Source organism: Aquarana catesbeiana, linkage group LG02 (genome assembly GCF_042186555.1).
Source record: "Aquarana catesbeiana isolate 2022-GZ linkage group LG02, ASM4218655v1, whole genome shotgun sequence".
NCBI lineage: Eukaryota > Metazoa > Chordata > Amphibia > Anura > Ranidae > Aquarana > Aquarana catesbeiana.
Window position 1 is genome coordinate 67,110,150 of NC_133325.1, and position 18,920 is coordinate 67,129,069.

Here is an 18,920-nt window from a genome sequence, read left to right on the forward strand (position 1 = left end):
TTCTCTAGGGTCTTTGCTAAAAAAAACATATATAATGTTTTGGGGTTCTATGTAATTTTCTAGCAAATAAATGATGATTTTTACATGTAGGAGAGAAATGTCAGAATTGGCCTGGGTGCTCCAGAACGCCTGAAGGTGCTCCCTGCATGTTGGGCCTCTGTATGTGGCCAGCTGGGGAAAAGTCTCACACATGTGGTATTGCCATACTTGTAATAGCAGAATGCGTTTTGGGGTGTAATTTGTGGTATGCATATGCTGTGTGTGAGAAATAACCTGCTAATATGACAATTTTGTGAAAAAAAAAATGAAAAAAAAAACCTTGATTTTACAAAGAATTGTGGGAAAAAATGACAACTTCAAAAAACTCACCATGCATCTTTCTAAATACCTTGGAATGTCTTCTTTCCAAAAAGGGGTCATTTGGGGGGTATTTGTACTTTTCTGGAATGTTAGGGTCTCAAGAAATTAGACCTGGTTTTGCCTGTCTTGCCACTTTTATTTTATTTTAAGCGCTTTTTATCGTTTTACACCTGACTCTAGTGTTAGGTCATGGTGTACTGTATTGCTCTCGATTTTTTAATAAATGCTTTCCAATAAGCGGATTCACACTATGGGGAGGTCTTCTTTTTGATTCCCATTCTTTCTGAGGATCTACATTCAATTTATGGAAGCGGCTTCCTTTATAAGTAGTTCCTGATTTGCATTCTGGATACCGGGAGTCGCCGTAACCAGAGAGGTTCGGTTGGTGAGTGCTGCAGTTTTCCTTCAACATCTTCAGCTGCCGTGGAACCACCTCCCATACCTTAAGCTTGTCTGACCCCTAGGCCGCTGGCTGAGGGGTCCACCATTGCCGGTAAGGGTATTTTCTCCTATCCCGTCTACATATATGCAGGACATCTGATCCTGTGGACGTCATCCCCGGATCTAAGGCCCTACACCGATAGTTTTGGTTGCTGTAGACCTTCCAACCACATCTTTAGATGTTTATTCATTTATCTGATGTTGGACTTTTAGCCATGTCAGCTACCTCTAAGTACATGCTGGACGTTTGGTTTTGACAGCGGTGTATGCTGTTATAGTGTCTTATTATTTTTATTCATCTTTCTTATTTATATGTGTCACCACACTTCATATAAGTTTATGTAAACTCAATTTTTCACATATGTACAAAGTAATTTAGGATTTATAGTGATCAACTACCCCTATAATATATTTTTTCCTATCACTATCCCATGGTGATCGGACCCTGTTAGTACTGGTTACCAGCGTATACAGGACCGATATGTATACTTTATCGATTTAACTTTTTCACACACTTTATCCTCACTATTATTACACACGATTGATTTTGTGTTTCATTAAATGCACATTATTGGGCTGTTGTCCTCACAGATATTCATTCTGTCAGGCTTTGCCCAGTAACGCACAATTAAGATTTAGCGCTACACTTATTTACTTGATACCTGGCTGTGACAGCTTGCAGCTTCACAGCCTGGTGCGCATGCGCGTGTTGCTCAGCACCTCCTCAATGGCCAGGCAATCTTCTGGGACCTGTGACTGAGGTTTGCAGGGAGGGAGAGGGAGAGGTGAACTTCCGCTCAAGTTGCCTAGGCGGTCCGAGAGGAAGTGGGAACTGGGTACTTGTCAAACGTAGGTACCTACTCCCCTGCCCCCCTCACCAGGGCCTGTCATATGCAGCCCACCAGTGCCCAGCAACCTCACCAGTGCCAGTCATATGCAGCCTATCAGTGCCCAGCAGCCTCACCAGTGCCTGTCATATGCAGCCTATCAGTGCCCAGCAGCCTCACCAGTGCCCATCATATGCAGCCTGTCAGTGCCCAGCAGCCTCACCAGTGCCTGTCATATGCAGCCTATCAGTGCCCAGCAGCCTCACCAGTGCCCGTCATACGCAGCCTATCAGTGCCCAGCAGCCTCACCAGTGCCCGTCATATGCAGCCTATCAGTGCCCAGCAGCCTCACCAGTGCCCAGCAGCCTCACCAGTGCCCGTCATATGCAGCCTATCAGTGCCCAGCAGCCTCACCAGTGCCCGTCATATGCAGCCTATCAGTGCCCAGCAGCCTCACCAGTGCCTGTCATATGCAGCCTATCAGTGCCCAGCAGCCTCACCAGTGCCCATCATATGCAGCCTGCCTGTGCCCAGCAGCCTCACCAGTGCCCGTCATATGCAGCCTACCAGTGCCCAGCAGCCTCACCAGTGCCTGTCATATGCAGCCTATCAGTGCCCAGCAGCCTCACCAGTGCCTGTCATATGCAGCCTATCAGTGCCCAGCAGCCTCACCGGTGCCCATCATATGCAGCCTGCCTGTGCCCAGCAGCCTTACCAGTGCCCGTCATATGCAGCCTGCCTGTGCCCGGATCAGAGCGGTGATCTCCGTGTGTCACGGAGCTGGATTTGAATTGCCAGGGCAGCTGTAACAATGTCCCGCCATTGGATCAGTGTGCCGTCTATCACAGGAGGCGAGACATTGTTACTACGGCCTCCCGGACAATTCAGCTCTATGACACACGGAGATCGTGGCGAGGAGGGGAGGAGGAGGGAGTGGAGGACTGGGCACGCCTGGTGGACACTCCCGCAATGGGCGTCACATGGGGCAGACCCTGCCCCCTTTCGGTATCGGCTGTTTTTTTCCATTGGCCGAATGAAGAAACACCGTTTTCGGATGATAATTTTCGGCATCCGAAATTTCGGTGCACCTCTAAAAATGATCTCTATCTCTGATAACTACAAAGTTTTCCCTCCTTTATCAGCCACTCAATATTGGTTGAAATATTGTAAGATTAAAGAGCTCATTCACATCAGTGGGCGCACACAAAGTGTTGTTAACCACTTGCCGCCCACCATATAGCAGAATGGCGGCGGCAAAGTGGTTTCAATAATATGACGTCCTCAGGATATTGAGCCGCTACACGCCCCCGGGGGCGCGCATCGCGGCAATCGTTGTTGCGGGGTGTCATTCTGACACCCCGCAACACCGATCTAGGTAAAGAGTCTCTTTCGGTCTTTTTTTATTTGTTTCGCAAAAAATAAAAACCGCAGAGGTGATCAAATACCACCAAATAAAAGCTCTATTTGTGGGAACAAAATGATAAAAATTTAGTTTGGGTACAGTGTTGTATGACCGCGCAATTGTTATTCAAACTGCGACAGCACTGAAAGCTGAAAATTGGTCTGGGCAGGAAGGTGTCTTAGTGCCCTGTATTGAAGTGGTTAAATTGCATTGCTGCTTTTTTTTTAACCTTCAGTTTAATTTTTTGCATGGCAGCCTGTTGGAATGTGCTGCATAAAAATGCAACAAGTCCTATTGGTTTTACCAAATACGCAAAGCAGCTCATTTTGTGAACTGGAAGACATTTTGCCTTGTCTGTGTTGGGCAGCGCTGCCCATCGGGGCTTTTGTGAATGAGCCCTCAGTGCCGGTTCACACAGGGGCGACTTGTCAGGCGACCTAGTCGCCTGACAAGTCGCCTCCCGTTCTGTACAATGGAACCGTTCTAATAGGAGCGACGCAAGTCGCTCCGACTTAGAAAAAGGTTCCTGTACTTCTTTTGGGGCGACTTGAGGCGACTTGCATAGACTTCTATACAGAAGTCGTTTTGCAAGTCGCCGTGGATGTCGTGTGCAGGTCGCCTTGGTGAGGCGAAATGCAAGTCGTGCCGCCCCTAGTGTGAACCAAGCCTAAAGGGTAAATCGTGTTTGCAACATACTGAAATTGAAACATGAAGTGGATCTAACATTAAAATGTACACAAATCATAGCGCAAAAGACAGCATGCCAAATCTGGATTATTTTGAGTAAAAAAAAAAAAAAAATTAAAAAAATCTTGTTTTTTTTGTGATCTGCACCAGATCCCAATTTAGGCAGCCATGGCTAAAGCTGGCCATACACATATAGATTAAAAGAGACATATGAGTTTTTTCTTTTCAATATTTTTATTAAATTTTTAACAGATCTCAATACATAGAAACGTAATACAATCAAATGTAGGCAAGGCAGAACAGATTGTTGTTCAATATTCAAATCATAAATAGTGGCATAGCATGCAAAAAAATACTAGCAATAGCTACATTATGAGTGGGGACACCTTGCCTTAGGGAGAGTTATACCTGGACTGTTACCGGAACAAGAGATTCAGATCATTCGGTCAGACCTTCCCAGTGACGTATGAGTTTTTAAATTAACAAACACACATACTCATTTAAATAAATGAAACCAATGTGCCACGCTGTACACTGTAGACAAAAGTCCCTTCTATGAAAAAAAAAAATATATCCAATACAAAATATTAATCAATAAAGTCAATAATGCATACTATTAAAGTACAGACATGCTAGTGATATAAATACAATTAATTCTTAATCATTTAGGTGTTCAAAATACATGATTCATCAAAGAAAGTCCTTATGAGATATTCAATATAGTTTGAATCCTTGTGATGGTGCTCAAAACCTATCCAGCGATGCGGGGGATCGAAGCCCCACTCGTCTCCCCCTCCGTTCAGCGGCGTCGGCATTGCAACTGTGGGCGCCGGGCTGTGGCTGCACAGCCTGGCACCCACTGCACATGCGCGAGTGGTGCCGCTCAGTCACCTGGGACCTGTAATGGTCAGATGATTGACAGGAGGGAGGGAGCAGAGCGGAGCCCTTCCTGTGCCTGGGGGGAAGTGATGTCACCAGCCCAGGCACTGGAAGGGGCAGACTACGAGGGACACCCTAGCAACAGGCATTTAGAGGTAAGTTAAAAAAAAAAAAAATATCCAAATGTTTTTTTGTTTTTAGGATTTTTCATGTATTTTTGTTTTTTTGGGTGGAACCCCACTTTAAGTTTGGTCTAATCACGCAGTAGAACCACCCCTGAGCTCTAGATTATATGGACAATGCAGGATCCTGGGCTGTTCAGTGATGTTATCCTCGGTGCATATATGAAAGATTAGGTTGGATAGTATTTTATCGTTTAAAACTATTTTTATTAAAAAAATAATCATCCAGGGTACGCACACATTTTGGGCACTTGCAGCCAGGGGGGATTTGATTTAAATCACTAGCAAAAAGGCTTGAATCTCTTCTAGATTGTGAGCTCTAACAAGCAGGGCCCTCTGATCCCTCCTGTATTGAATTGTATTGTAATTGTATTGTTTTCCCCGATGTTGTAAAGCACTGAGCAAACTGTTGGCGCTATATAAATCCTGTATAATAATAATAATAATTGAAATCATAATTTTTAAAGAGCAACCTTTATCTGCAAACAAAATGAAGGTTTCCTATTTAGAATACTAAGCTGTCAGTTAGTAAAACAGCGATATCAGAACTAATTCAATCATACAGTTTGTAGTGTACATAGATTTGCAAAACAATGGGATAAAAGAATATTCCTGAACTTTGTTTTATCTGATGGTTACTGTGAAATTGTGTGAATACATCAATGCAGTGCATGTTATCTCAGCTTGCAGAGCTTGGATTCATTGAATGAGTTTACCAAAATGTAAATATTGCAGAATATACAGCCTCATGCTACATAACTAAGCTCCATTTCATGCTGAATAAACTAAATTATTAATGTATCTTAAATAGAAAACTATCTTTTAGATTTTAACTCCAAAAGCATTTTATTAAAATAAATTTGATAAAAATAAAAAAAATAGATTTTTAATTAAAAAAAATCTGAATTTTTATTTTATTTTATTAAAAAATAAAGAAAAGCTCATTGATGTATATCCACCCTGCTTGCAGCGCGCCGCTCTATATAAGACATAAATAATACAATGAGGTTGTATGTCTGTATTATCCTCCGCAGCTGTTCGTGCTCGAAGGAAGAAAATGGCAACTATATACAGGTCCCTCACAGTAAACTTCGTAAGTATCCTGTAATGTTATACTGATTAGTTAGTTATAGTTAACCACTTGCCGCCCGCCCTATTACAAAATGACGGCGGCAAAGTGGTTTGATATTCCTGACTGGACGTCATATGACGTGATCAGGAATATCGAGCCGCTGCGCGCCCCCCGGGGACGCGCGTCGTGGCGATCGTTGTTGCGGGGTGTCAGTCTGACACCCTGCAACACCGATCTAGGTAAAGAGTCTCTGACAGAGACTCTTTACCATGTGATCAGCCATGTCCAATCACGGCTGATCACAATGTAAATAGGAAGAGCCGGTAATCAGCTTTTCCTCACTTGCGTCTGACAGACGCGAGTAGAGGAGAGCCGATCAGCTGCTCTCCTGACGGGGGGGGGGTCTGTGCTGATTGTTTATCAGCACAGCCCCCCTCGGATCCCACCCAGGACCACCAGGGAAGCCGCCCAGGACCACCAAGGAAGCCATCCACACTGGACCACCAGGTATGCCCCTAGACCCCCAGGGAAATACCACTATGTGCCCAGGCAGCTGCCAATCTGTGCCCAGGCAGCTGCCAATCAGTGCCCACTCCAATGCCTACCACTGCCAGTGCCACCAGGGATGCCTATCAGTGCCTCATATCAGTGCCCATCAGTGCCACGTATCAGTGCCCATCAGTGCCCAGCAGTGCCACCTATCAGCGCCCAGCAGTGCCGCCTATCAGTGCCGCCTATCTGTGCCACCCTATCAGTGCCCAGCAGTGCCGCCTTTCAGTGCCCATCAGTGTCGCCTATCAGTGCTCATCAGTGCCAACCAGTGCCACCCATGAGTGCCCATCAGTGCCGCATATCAATGCCCATCAGTGCTGCATATCAGTGCCACCCATCAGTGCCACCTACCAGTGCCCATCAGTGCCGCATATCAGTGCCCATCGTCAGTGCCCATCAGTGCCCGTTCATTGGTGCCACCTCATCGGTGCCACCGTATCAGTGCCTGTCAGTGCCGCCTTATCAGTGCTCATCAGTGATTTTTTGGGGGTGCTAAGTAATTAATGAATCTGATTTTAACCGCTTAAGCCCCGGACCATTTGGCTGGCCAAAGACCAGAGCACTTTTTGCGATTCGGCACTGTCGCTTTAACTGACAATTGCGCGGTTGTGCGACGTGGCTCCTAAACAAAATGGACGTCCTTTTTTTCCCACAAATAGAGCTTTCTTTTGGTGGTATTTGATTACCTCTGCGGCTTTTATTTTTTGCGCTATAAACAAAAAAAGAGCGACAATTTTGAAAAAAACGCATTATCTTTTACTTTTTGCTATAATAAATATCCCCCAAAAATATGTAAAAAAAGTTTTTTTCCCCTCAATTTAGGCCGATACGTATTGTTCTACATATTTTTAAAAAATTTTTAAAAAATCGCATTAAGCGTATATTGATTGGTTTGCGCAAAAGTTATAGCGTCTACAAAATAGGGGATAGTTTTATGGCTTTTTTGTTGATAATTTTTTTTTACTACTAATGGCGGTGATCAGCGATTTTTATCATGACTGCGACATTATGGCGGACACATCGGACAATTTTGACACATTTTTGGGACCATTGGCATTAATACAGCGATCAGTGCGATTGAAAAACATTGATTATTGTAAAAATGTCACTGACAGTGAAGGGGTTAACCACTAGGGGGCAGGGAAGGGGTTATTGTGTGTCCTATAGTGTGTTCTAACTGAAGGGGGATGGGACTGTGCAGGGAAACTAACAGATCGCTGTTCATACTCTTTATGTTACCAACGTAACATAACGACGATTTGTGCAGCCGAGCCATGCTGCCCCAGTACTACTGCGGCGGCTGGTCGGCAAGCGGTTAACTTGTAAACAACGAGTTTGAAAAATAGGCCCGGTCCTTAAGTGGTTAAAAATCTAACGATATTAAAGCAGAACACCAAGCAAGACAGTTCATGGATTTCAGATAGAATGGGGAAAGGGTTACAGCCTCACGCTTAAAGGGACCGACGTACAGGTACGACAGTTTGCGGGACTGTGCCAACCTGCTGCAGTATAATGAAGGCGGCTGGTCGGCAAGTGGTTAACTGATTGAGGTCTAGCCACCGCAATTAAATGTAATTTACCGGCCCCTTCCTTTCCTGAATAAACACAGTGAGTGATCAGTAACAATCACTCCTGTGTCCATTCATCACTGAAGCATAGTAAACTGTGTTTACTATGCTTCAGTTTGTGAATGAGCAGGAAACCTCGGAGCACTTCCTATTCATTCATCTGTGCAGCTGAGGCTACAGAGAAAGGGACCGAAAAATCTATGATCTCAGTCACTTTTAGCAGGGAAAAGGGGACCCCGTCAGGTAGGCTGTATGGGGCCCCGTGATTTCTAACAGCAGCCCTCCCTTTACTGTACATCAAATTCTAAGCCAGCTATGAGGCTGACCTCTTATATGATAAAAAGTACCTGATGATAAAAATTGGCTTTTTGGGGGAAACTTATAAATCAATTATGACATAAAGTCCTAAACTGATAAATATTGTAGAAGTGACAGGCTGTATGTGATGTAGCTGAAGGTGAAACTCCTGTGTTCTATCCACTAATAAATCCTTTTCTTTTCCACAGTGTCCTGTCCTATGCATATGTGGGGACCACAGTGGTCTATATACAGAATACAGAGAGAATACAGAAGAGGAAGAAGAAACCATAGAGACAGAGCGTGAAAAGAGGGAAAGAATTGAGAGAGAAATGGAAATAAGAGCAAGGGAAGAAGAAAAGGCCAGGGAAGAGCGTGTTATGGCAAAGAGAGAGACAACAAAGAGAGAGAGAAACAGAGAGAGAGAGACAGATCAAAAAGAGAGACCACAGAGCCAGAGAGAGATAAATATATTAATCAATCGATCAAATTATATGAAATACAAGTATGGCATTTGGAACATTGTAGGAGTCGATGGGATATACCAGCAAGGGGGGATTTGGCCAGCGTCTAAGATCTTGTAATGGAAGTTTTGTAATAAATTATTAATAATAATAGTGTGTGAGTGTAAATTTTTGTTTATTAAAAAATCATACAATCAAACAGCTTATTAATAAAAACATATTTACACAAAAATAAACAACTAAACAAAAACAAGCGTGCTTACTTCAGCAAGGAAAGAAAACCGTTTCCTGACAAGATACCATAGAAAGAAACATTTTAATGACAACAAAAAAGAGAGACTACAAACCCCGACCCTCAATTTAAACACAATCCAGGCTAAGAAAATTTTTTTTTTTTAATCTCATGAAGTTGATTAGCAAACACATCAAAGACAAACTTTACAGCTCACAATTAACCACTTCAGCCCCGGACGATTCGGCTGCCCAATGACCAGGCCATTTTTTGCGATTCGGCACTGCGTCGCTTTAATTGACGGAAGAGCGTGTTAGGGCAAAGATAGAGAGAGATAGAGAGCAAAGTCAAAGCGAGAAGTAAATATATAATGGCATTTATATCAAGAAGGAGAAATATGTAAAATAAATTTAATAGTGTGTGAGTGTAAATTTGTTTCTTTTTGTGTAAATATGTTTTTATTATTAAGCTGTTTTGTGTAAATAGGTTTTTATTATTAAGCCGTTTTGTGTAAATATGTTTTTATGTTTGCTGTTTATTAATAAGCTGTTAATAAGTTGTTTGTATTATTTTTTAATAACATGTTTTGTTTAGTTGTTGTTTGAGAAATCAATCCTTCAGTTGCACTATTTATAAATTGTTCCAGTACATTGCATGTAAACTCTTTTACAACCATGTTTTTATTTATTAATTTTCCAAAATAAATGTGAAAATTTTATATAAAAAATATTGTGTCACCTTGTTTGCACCTTTAAAATCCCAATTTTCCCTTTATTGCATGGTGTATATTATAGGGATGTGGCACTGATAGGTGGAACTAGTGGGCACTGATTAGCGGCACTGATGTGCACTGTGTGGGACCAATGTCCCTCTAACAGAAGCAGGTTAACGGCTTTCTTTTTTTGTTCACGCAGACAGCGTGAGGAAAAGAAAAAAATGATAACCAGCTTCTTTTTACTTCTGTGATCAGCTGTCATTGGCTGACAGCTGATTACGTGGCATAGGGCCTGCAGTGACCCGATCATAGACCCAGGGGGCGCGCAGGCAGCGCGAGAACAGGAGGACGTCCATGGTTGCCCTCCTGGCATTTTAAGCCCAGGTTGTAGAGCGGGCGCCAAGTATTTGAAGTGGTTGTAAAGTCAGAAGGTTTTTTTATCCTAATGCATTCTCTAGGTGGGAGGGCTGCTTGCTCGTCTCCCCCCCATTCCTGTCCTGCCCAGCTGCATGCTCCTATAAGGGTCTGGTATGGATTTTGGGGAAGACCCCCACAACATTTTCTGGTGTGGGGTTCCCATTAAAATCTATACCAGACACGAAGGGCCTGGTATGCATTGGGTGGGGGGCCACGCCGTTTTTTTTACATTTTTATTGTCTGCTTTTTTTTCTACAATAATTTGTCAGCGGGGAATCCGCTGACAGCTGATGAGTCGTCCTTTGTTAAAGCGGAGTTCTGCCGAAAAAAAAAACTTAAAAAAAAAATTTAATAATCAGACACTCACCTGTCCCAGGGTCCAGCAATGCGGGCATACGAAGCCTCGTTCCTCTCCCCCTCCTTTCCGCGGTGCTGTGGGCACCAGGCTGTGGCTTCACAGCTAGGCACGCACTGCGCATGTCACTTCAAGTGGAAGTTCCATTTTTGGGTGGATCACCACTTTAACCACTTCAGCCCCAGAGGATTTGGCTGCTCAATGACCAGGCCATTTTTTGCGATTGGGCAGTTCGTCGATTTAATAGACAATTGTGCGGTTGTGCGATGTTGTACCCAAACAAAATTGACGTCCTTTTTTTCCCACAAATAGAGCTTTCTTTTGGTGGTATTTGATCATCTCTGCGGTTTTTATTTTTTGGCTATAAACAAAAGAAGAGCAACAATTTTGAAAAAAAACACAATATTTTGTACTTTTTGCTATAATAAATATCCCCATTTTTTTTTTTCTTAAAAAGCTAATTGTTTCTCAGTTTAGGGCGATACGTATTCTTCTACATATTTTTTGTAATAAAAATCACAATAAGCGTATATTGATTGGTATGCGCAAAAGTTATAGCGTCTACAAAATAGGGGATAGATTTATAGCATTTTTATTATTATTATTTTTGTACTAGTAATGGTGACGGTCTGCGATTTTATCAGGACTACGACATTATGGCGGACACATCTGACAATTTTGACATATTTTTGGGACCATTGGCATTTATATAGTTATCAGTGCTATAAAAATGCATTGATTACTGTAAAAATGTCAGTGGCAGTGAAGAGGTTAACACTAGGGGACAATCAAAGGGTTAACGGTGTTCCCTACTTTGTATGAACAGACGATCTGTCTCTTCTCCCCTCAGAGAAGCGGGATCTCTGTGTTTACACACAGAGATCCGGGTTCTCGTGATCGCAGGAGCCCGGCGGTCATCGAAACCACCGGGCACTCGCATCGGCTCTGAGAGCGAGCAGCGGGCGCGCGTGCCCCTAGTTGCCACCAGAAGGAGCGACGTAACATGACAGCGAGTCGCCTGCCCGTGCCATTCTGCCGCAGTAAAACTGCGGCGGCTGGTCAGCAAGCAGTTAAGGACGTGGCGGCTGGCTTTCTGGCCCATTTCTTAGCGACCAGCACAATACGGTGAGTTACCACGTCAGATAATGCGGTAATTACCGATGGCTCGAACAGATACCGCATTCGGCATTTGACAGAAAATTCTTAATGAATTGAACACTTGCACAATTATTACCACATGCAGTATTTTACCGCACTGTAAGAGCCGTTACTTAACTCTAATGCTGCGTACACACGATCGGATTTCTCGTCGGAAAAAGATATGATGGCTTTTTCAACGGGATTCCGCTCAAGTTTGCCGTGCATACACACGGTCACGCAAAAGTTCGCTGAAATGACGACCGGCAAGAACGCGGTGATGTACAACACTACGACGAGCCAAGAAAATGAAGTTCAATGCTTCCGAGCATGCGTCGAATTGTTTCCGAGCATGCGTAGGAATTTTGCATGTCGGAATTGCCACAGACGATCGCATTTTCGGATAGGAACTTTTCCCGACCAAAAAATTAAGAACATGCTCTCAATTTTTTGCTGGCTGGAATTCGGCCAGCAAAAGTCCGATGGAGCATTTTCCAACGAAAAAATCTCATCGGTCTTTTGTGGGCCGAAATTCCGATCGTGTGTACGCGGCATAAGTGAATTGACCTCATAGTTACATAGTATAATAATACATAGGACAGTCCGTTTGAGTGAATGGCAGTTATATTAGCTGACAGCTTCACACACTGAGCGGCTCTTGCAAGCCTTACTATCTGCTCAATGTGAAACTCCCCCTCTGCTCTCTCAGTGCCTATCAGTGCTGACTATCAGCGCCAATCAGTTCCCATCAGTGCTGCCTATCAGTGCCAACCAATGCCACCTATCAGTGCTTCCCATCATTGTCACCTATCAGTAGTGCCAATTAGTGCTGCCTATCAGTGCCAATCAGTGCCCAGCAGTGCTGCATATCAGTACCTATCAATGTCAATCAGTGCCGCCTACCAATGCAACCTATCAGTGCTCATCGGTGTTTCCAATCAGTTCCACCTATCAGTGCCCATCAGTGCTGCCTATCAGTGCTCATCAGCACTGCCTATCACTGCCAACCAGTGCCACCAATTAGTGGCCATTAGTGCTGACAATCAGTGGCACCAATCAGTGCCCATCAGTGCTGCCAATCAGCGCCCATCAGTGCTGCCAATCAGCGCCCATCAGTGCACTGAGTGCAGGGATGGGGAGATGAACTCAGCAGACAGGCACATTGTCCATGGGGGTGGGGGGGCCCTGGTGGGGCATAACTGAAATCTGTTGATGTTTATTAATGCCACATGCCGATCTTTAGTATAATAGGTATCACCACACTACTATTTACAAAAAACTACTGGAGGTAAAATAATAAAGTGTCAGTAAAAGACCTGCCGCTAAGCACTGTTATGTGTTCCCACACCACAAAAAAAAGTGCAGAGCTAACTTACTAATCAATAACTTAACAATAATTGTGGAACCCTCTAATCAATGGAAATCTCAATATACTTCAATATTAGCACAATATCGGTCTCTATGATATGTAATGTCACATCTAATACACATCAAACTGAAAAAAAGACATAAAAAATTAAACTTATCAGGGATGGTGGAAACCCCTCCTATAGATATTTCAAAGTGTAATAATTCCAGTGATATGTGATTTCACATGTAATACACATCAAAATGAGAATAAGACATACATTTTTTTTACACTTAGCAGGGATGGTGGAAACCCCTCTACAGATAATTGCAATACAAATGAACTTCAAGTGCAACAACTTTTTAGTTGGGAGGTTCACTCCATTATAGCACTTTGGAATTTTTATTTTTTAGATTGTTACACTTAACTTTATATGTTTTGGTTATAATGTGAATATTTGCACTTGAAGTTAATTTTCCACCATCCTTGATAAGTCCATGTCTTTATGGGCCTTGCTTTGTGCACTGGTGTGCAGTCATGTTGGAACAGGAAGGGGCCATCCCCAAACTGTTCCCACAAAGTTGGGAGCATGAAATTGTCCAAAATGTCTTGTTTTTCTGACGTCTTAAGAGTTCCTTTAATGAAACTAAGGGGCCAAGAACAACCCCTGAAAAACAACCCCACACCATAATCCCCCCTCCACCAAATGATTTAGACCAGTGCACAAAGCAAGGTCCACTCTCCTAAACCTTGTGGACATCCTTCCCAGAGGAGTTGAAGCTGCTATAGCTGCAAAGGGTGGGCCAACTCAATATTGAACCCTACAGACTAAGACTGGTGATGCCATTAACCACTTGACGACCACCTCACGCTGATATACGTCAGCAGAATGGCACGGGCAGGCAAAATCGGACCCCCCCGGTGCCTGAGGCGGTCGCCGTTGGTCTGGCAGCGATCAGAGATGAGGGGGAGGCCATCCGATCGTGGCCCCCCCTCACGATCACTCCCAGCCAATGAGAATCCTCCCCTGCCTGTGTGTAGTACACACAGGCAGGGGATGTGATGTCATCTCTCCTCGGCTCGGCAGTTTCCGTTCCGGCGCCGAGGAGAGAAGACATCAATGTGAGTTGCACAACACATACACTTACAGTAGAACATGCCAGGCATACTTTATACCCCCAATCCCCCCCGATCACCCCTCCCCCCCGTCACACTGACACCAAGCAGTTTTTTTTTTTTTTCTGATTACTGCATGGTGTCAGTTTGTGACAGTTAGTGTGTTAGGGCAGTTAGGGTTAGCCCGCTTTAGGTCTAGGGTACCCCCCTAACCCCCCCTAATAAAGTTTTAACCCCTTGATCACCCCCTGTCGCCAGTGTCGCTAAGCGATCATTTTTCTGATCGCTGTATTAGTGTCACTGGTGACGCTAGTTAGGGACGTAAATATTTAGGTTCGCCGTCAGCGTTTTATAGCGACAGGGACCCCCATATACTACCTAATAAATGTTTTAACCCCTTGATTGCCCCCTAGTTAACCCTTTCACCACTGATCACCGTATAACCGTTACGGGTGACGCTGGTTAGTTCGTTTATTTTTTATAGTGTCAGGGCACCCGCCATTTATTACCGAATAAAGATTTAGCCCCCTGATCGCCCGGCGGTGATATGCGTCGCCCCAGGCAGCGTCAGATTAGCGCCAGTACCGCTAACACCCACGCACGCAGCATACGCCTCCCTTAGTGGTATAGTATCTGAACGCATCAATATCTGATCCGATCAGATCTATACTAGCGTCCCCAGCAGTTTAAGGTTCCCAAAAACGCAGTGTTAGCGGGATCAGCCCAGATACCTGCTAGCACCTGCGTTTTGCCCCTCCGCCCAGCCCACCCAAGTGCAGTATCGATCGATCACTGTCACTTACAAGACACTAAACGCATAACTGCAGCGTTCGCAGAGTCAGGCCTGATCCCTGCGATCCCTAACAGTTTTTTGGTAGCATTTTGGTGAACTGGTAAGCACCAGCCCCAGGCAGCGTCAGATTAGCGCCAGTACCGCTAACACCCACGCACGCAGCATACACCTCCCTTAGTGGTATAGTATCTGATCGGATCAATATCTGATCCGATCAGATCTATACTAGTGTCCCCAGCAGTTTAGGGTTCCCAAAAACACAGTGTTAGTGGGATCAGCCCAGATACCAGCTAGCACCTGCATTTGCCCCTCCGCCCAGCCCAGCCCAGCCCACCCAAGTGCAGTATCGATCGATCACTGTCACTTACAAAACACTAAACGCTAACTGCAGCGTTCGCAGAGTCAGGCCTGATCCCTGCGATCGCTAACAATTTTTTTGGTAGCGTTTTGATGAACTGGCAAGCACCAGCCCCAAGCAGCGTCAGGTTAGCGCCAGTACCGCTAACACCCACGCACGCAGCGTACACCTCCCTTAGTGGTATAGTATCTGAACGGATCGATATCTGATCCGATCAGATCTATACTAGCGTCCCCAGCAGTTTAGGGTTCCCAAAAACGCAGTGTTATCGGGATCAGCCCAGATACCTGCTAGCACCTGCGTTTTGCCCCTCCGCCCGGCCCATCCCAGCCCACCCAAGTGCAGTATCGATCGATCACTGACACTTACAAAACACTAAACGCATAACTGCAGCGTTCGCAGAGTCAGGCCTGATCCCTGCGATCGCTAACAGTTTTTTTGGTAGCGTTTGGTGAACTGGCAAGCACCAGCGGCCTAGTACACCCCGGTCGTAGTCAAACCAGCACTTCAGTAATACTTGGTGACGTGGCGAGTCCCATAAGTGCAGTTCAAGCTGGTGAGGTGGCAAGCACAAGTAGTGTCCCGCTGCCACCAAAAAGACAAACACAGGCCCGTCGTGCCCATAATGTCCTTCCTGCTGCATTCGCCAATCCTAATTGGGAACCCACCACTTCTGCAGCACCCGTACTTCCCCCATTCACATCCCCAACCAAATGCAGTCGGCTGCATGAGAGGCATTTTCTTTATGTCCTCCCGAGTACCCCTACCCACCGAACCCTCCCAAAAAAGATGCTGTGTCTGCAGCAAGCGCGGATATAGGCGTGACACCCGCTATTATTGTCCCTCCTGTCCTGTCAATCCTGGTCTTTGCATTGGTGAATGTTTTGAACACTACCATCCACTAGTTGAGTATTAGCGTAGGGTACAGCATTCCACAGACTAGGCGCACTTTCACAGGGTCTCCCAAGATGTCATCGCATTTTGAGAGACCCGAACCTGGAACCAGTTACAGTTATAAAAGTTACAGTTACAAAAAAAAAGTGTCAAAAAAAAAAAAAAAAACACAAACAAAAATATAAAATAAAAAAAAATAGTTGTCGTTTTATTGTTCTCTCTCTCTCTATTCTCTCTATTGTTCTGCTCTTTTTTACTGTATTCTATTCTGCAATGTTTTATTGTTATTATGTTTTATCATGTTTGCTTTTCAGGTATGCAATTTTTTATACTTTACCGTTTACTGTGCTTTATTGTTAACCATTTTTTTGTCTTCAGGTACGCCATTCACGACTTTGAGTGGTTATACCAGAATGATGCCTGCAGGTTTAGGTATCATCTTGGTATCATTCTTTTCAGCCAGCGGTCGGCTTTCATGTAAAAGCAATCCTAGCAGCTAATTAGCCTCTAGACTGCTTTTACAAGCAGTGGGAGGGAATGCCCCCCCCCCCCCCCACCGTCTTCCGTGTTTTTCTCTGGCTCTCCTGTCTCAACAGGGAACCTGAGAATGCAGCCGGTGATTCAGCCAGCTGACCATAGAGCTGATCAGAGACCAGAGTGGCTCCAAACATCTCTATGGCCTAAGAAACCGGAAGCTACAAGCATTTTATGACTTAGATTTCGCCGGATGTAAACAGCGTCATTGGGAAATTGGGGAAGCATTTTATCACACCGATCTTGGTGTAGTCAGATGCTTTGAGGGCAGAGGAGAAATCTAGGGTCTAATAGACCCCAATTTTTTCAAAAAAGAGTACCTGTCACTACCTATTGCTATCATAGGGGATATTTACATTCCCTGAGATAACAATAAAAATTATTTAAAAAAAAAAATGAAAGGAACAGTTTAAAAATAAGATAAAAAAGCAAAAAAATAATAAAGAAAAAAAAAAAAAAGCACCCCTGTCCCCCCCTGCTCTCGCGCTAAGGCGAACGCAAGCGTCGGTCTGGCATCAAATGTAAACAGCAATTGCACCATGCATGTGAGGTATCACCGCGAAGGTCAGATCGAGGGCAGTAATTTTAGCAGTAGACCTCCTCTGTAAATCTAAAGTGGTAACCTGTAAAGGCTTTTAAAGGCTTTTAAAAATTTATTAATTTTGTTGCCACTGCACGTTTGTGCGCAATTTTAAAGCATGTCATGTTTGGTATCCATGTACTCGGCCTAAGATCATCTTTTTTATTTCATCAAACATTTGGGCAATATAGTGTGTTTTAGTGCATTAAAATTTTAAAAAAGTGTGTTTTTTCCCCAAAAAATGCGTTTGAAAAATTGCTGCGCAAATACTGTGTGAAAAAAAATGAAACACCCACCATTTTAATCTGTAGGGCATTTGCTTTAAAAAAATATATAATGTTTGGGAGTTCAAAGTAATTTTCTTGCAAAAAAAAAATATTTTTTCATGTAATCAAAAAGTGTCAGAAAGGGCTTTGTCTTCAAGTGGTTAGAAGAGTGGGTGATGTGTGACATAAGCTTCTAAATGTTGTGCATAAAATGCCAGGACAGTTCAAAACCCCCCAAATGACCCCATTTTGGAAAGTAGACACCCCAAGCTATTTGCTGAGAGGCGAGAGGCATGTCGAGTCCATGGAATATTTTATATTGTGACACAAGTTGCGGGAAAGAGACAAATTTTTTTTTTTTTGTTGTCACTAAATGATATATTGCTCAAACATGCCATGGGAATATGTGAAATTACACCCCAAAATACATTCTGTTGCTTCTGAGTACGGGGATACCACATGTGTGAGACTTTTTGGGAGCCTAGCCGCGCACGGGACCCCGAAAACCAAGCACCGCCTTCAGGCTTTCTAAGGGCATAAATTTTTGATTTCACTCTTCACTGCCTATCACAGTCTCGGAGGCCATGGAATGCCCAGGTGGCAAAACCCCCCCAAATGACCCAATTTTGGAAAGTAGACACCCCAAGCTATTTGCTGAGAGGTATAGTGAGTATTTTGCAGACCTCACTTTTTGTCACAAAGTTTTGAAAATTGAAAAAAGAAAAAAAAAACATTTTTCTTGTCTTTCTTCATTTTCAAAAACAAATGAGAGCTGCAAAATACTCACCATGCCTCTCAGCAAATAGCTTGGGGTGTCTACTTTCCAAAATGGGGTCATTTGGGGGGTTTGTGCCACCTGGGCATTCCATGGCCTCCGAAACTGGGATAGGCAGTGAAGAGTGAAATCAAAAATTTACACCCTTAGAAATCCTGAAGGCGGTGATTGGTTTTCGGGGCCCCGTACGCGGCTAGGCTCCTAAAAAGTCCCACACATGTGGTATCCCCGTACTCAGGAGAAGCAGCTAAATGTATTTTGGGGTGCAATTCCACATATGCCCATGGACTGTGTGAACAATATATCATTTAGTGACAACTTTGTGCAAAAAAAAAAAAATTTGTCACTTTCCCGCAACTTGTGTCAAAATATAAAATATTCCATGGACTCAACACGCCTCAAAGCAAATAGCTTGGGGTGTCTACTTTCCAAAATGGGGTCATTTGGGGGGGGGGGGGGTTAGGCCATCTGGGCCTGTGTGAGCAATATATCATTTAGTGACAACTTTTTGTAAATTTTTTTTTTTTTTTTCATTATTCAATCACTTGGGACAAAAAAAATGAATATTCAATGGGCTCAACATGCCTCTCAGCAATTTCCTTGGGGTGTCTACTTTCCAAAATGGGGTAATTTGGGGGGTTTTGTACTGCCCTGCCATTTTAGCACCTC

At 43.9% G+C, this 18,920-nt stretch overlaps 1 protein-coding gene and 1 long non-coding RNA gene across 2 annotated transcripts in view; both read right to left on the reverse strand.

Moving 5' to 3' along the window:
• The window catches only part of LOC141126935 (transmembrane 4 L6 family member 1-like), an 88,846-nt gene that overhangs the window by 12,845 nt on the left and 57,081 nt on the right, over positions 1 to 18,920 (reverse strand). The window lies entirely within an intron of this gene.
• LOC141126934 (uncharacterized) lies at positions 3,933 to 17,942 on the reverse strand. Its single transcript, XR_012241464.1, has 2 exons — positions 6,609 to 17,942; positions 3,933 to 6,489 (listed from the first exon to the last, which is right to left on the reverse strand). It is a non-coding gene; the product is annotated as an uncharacterized lncRNA (long non-coding RNA).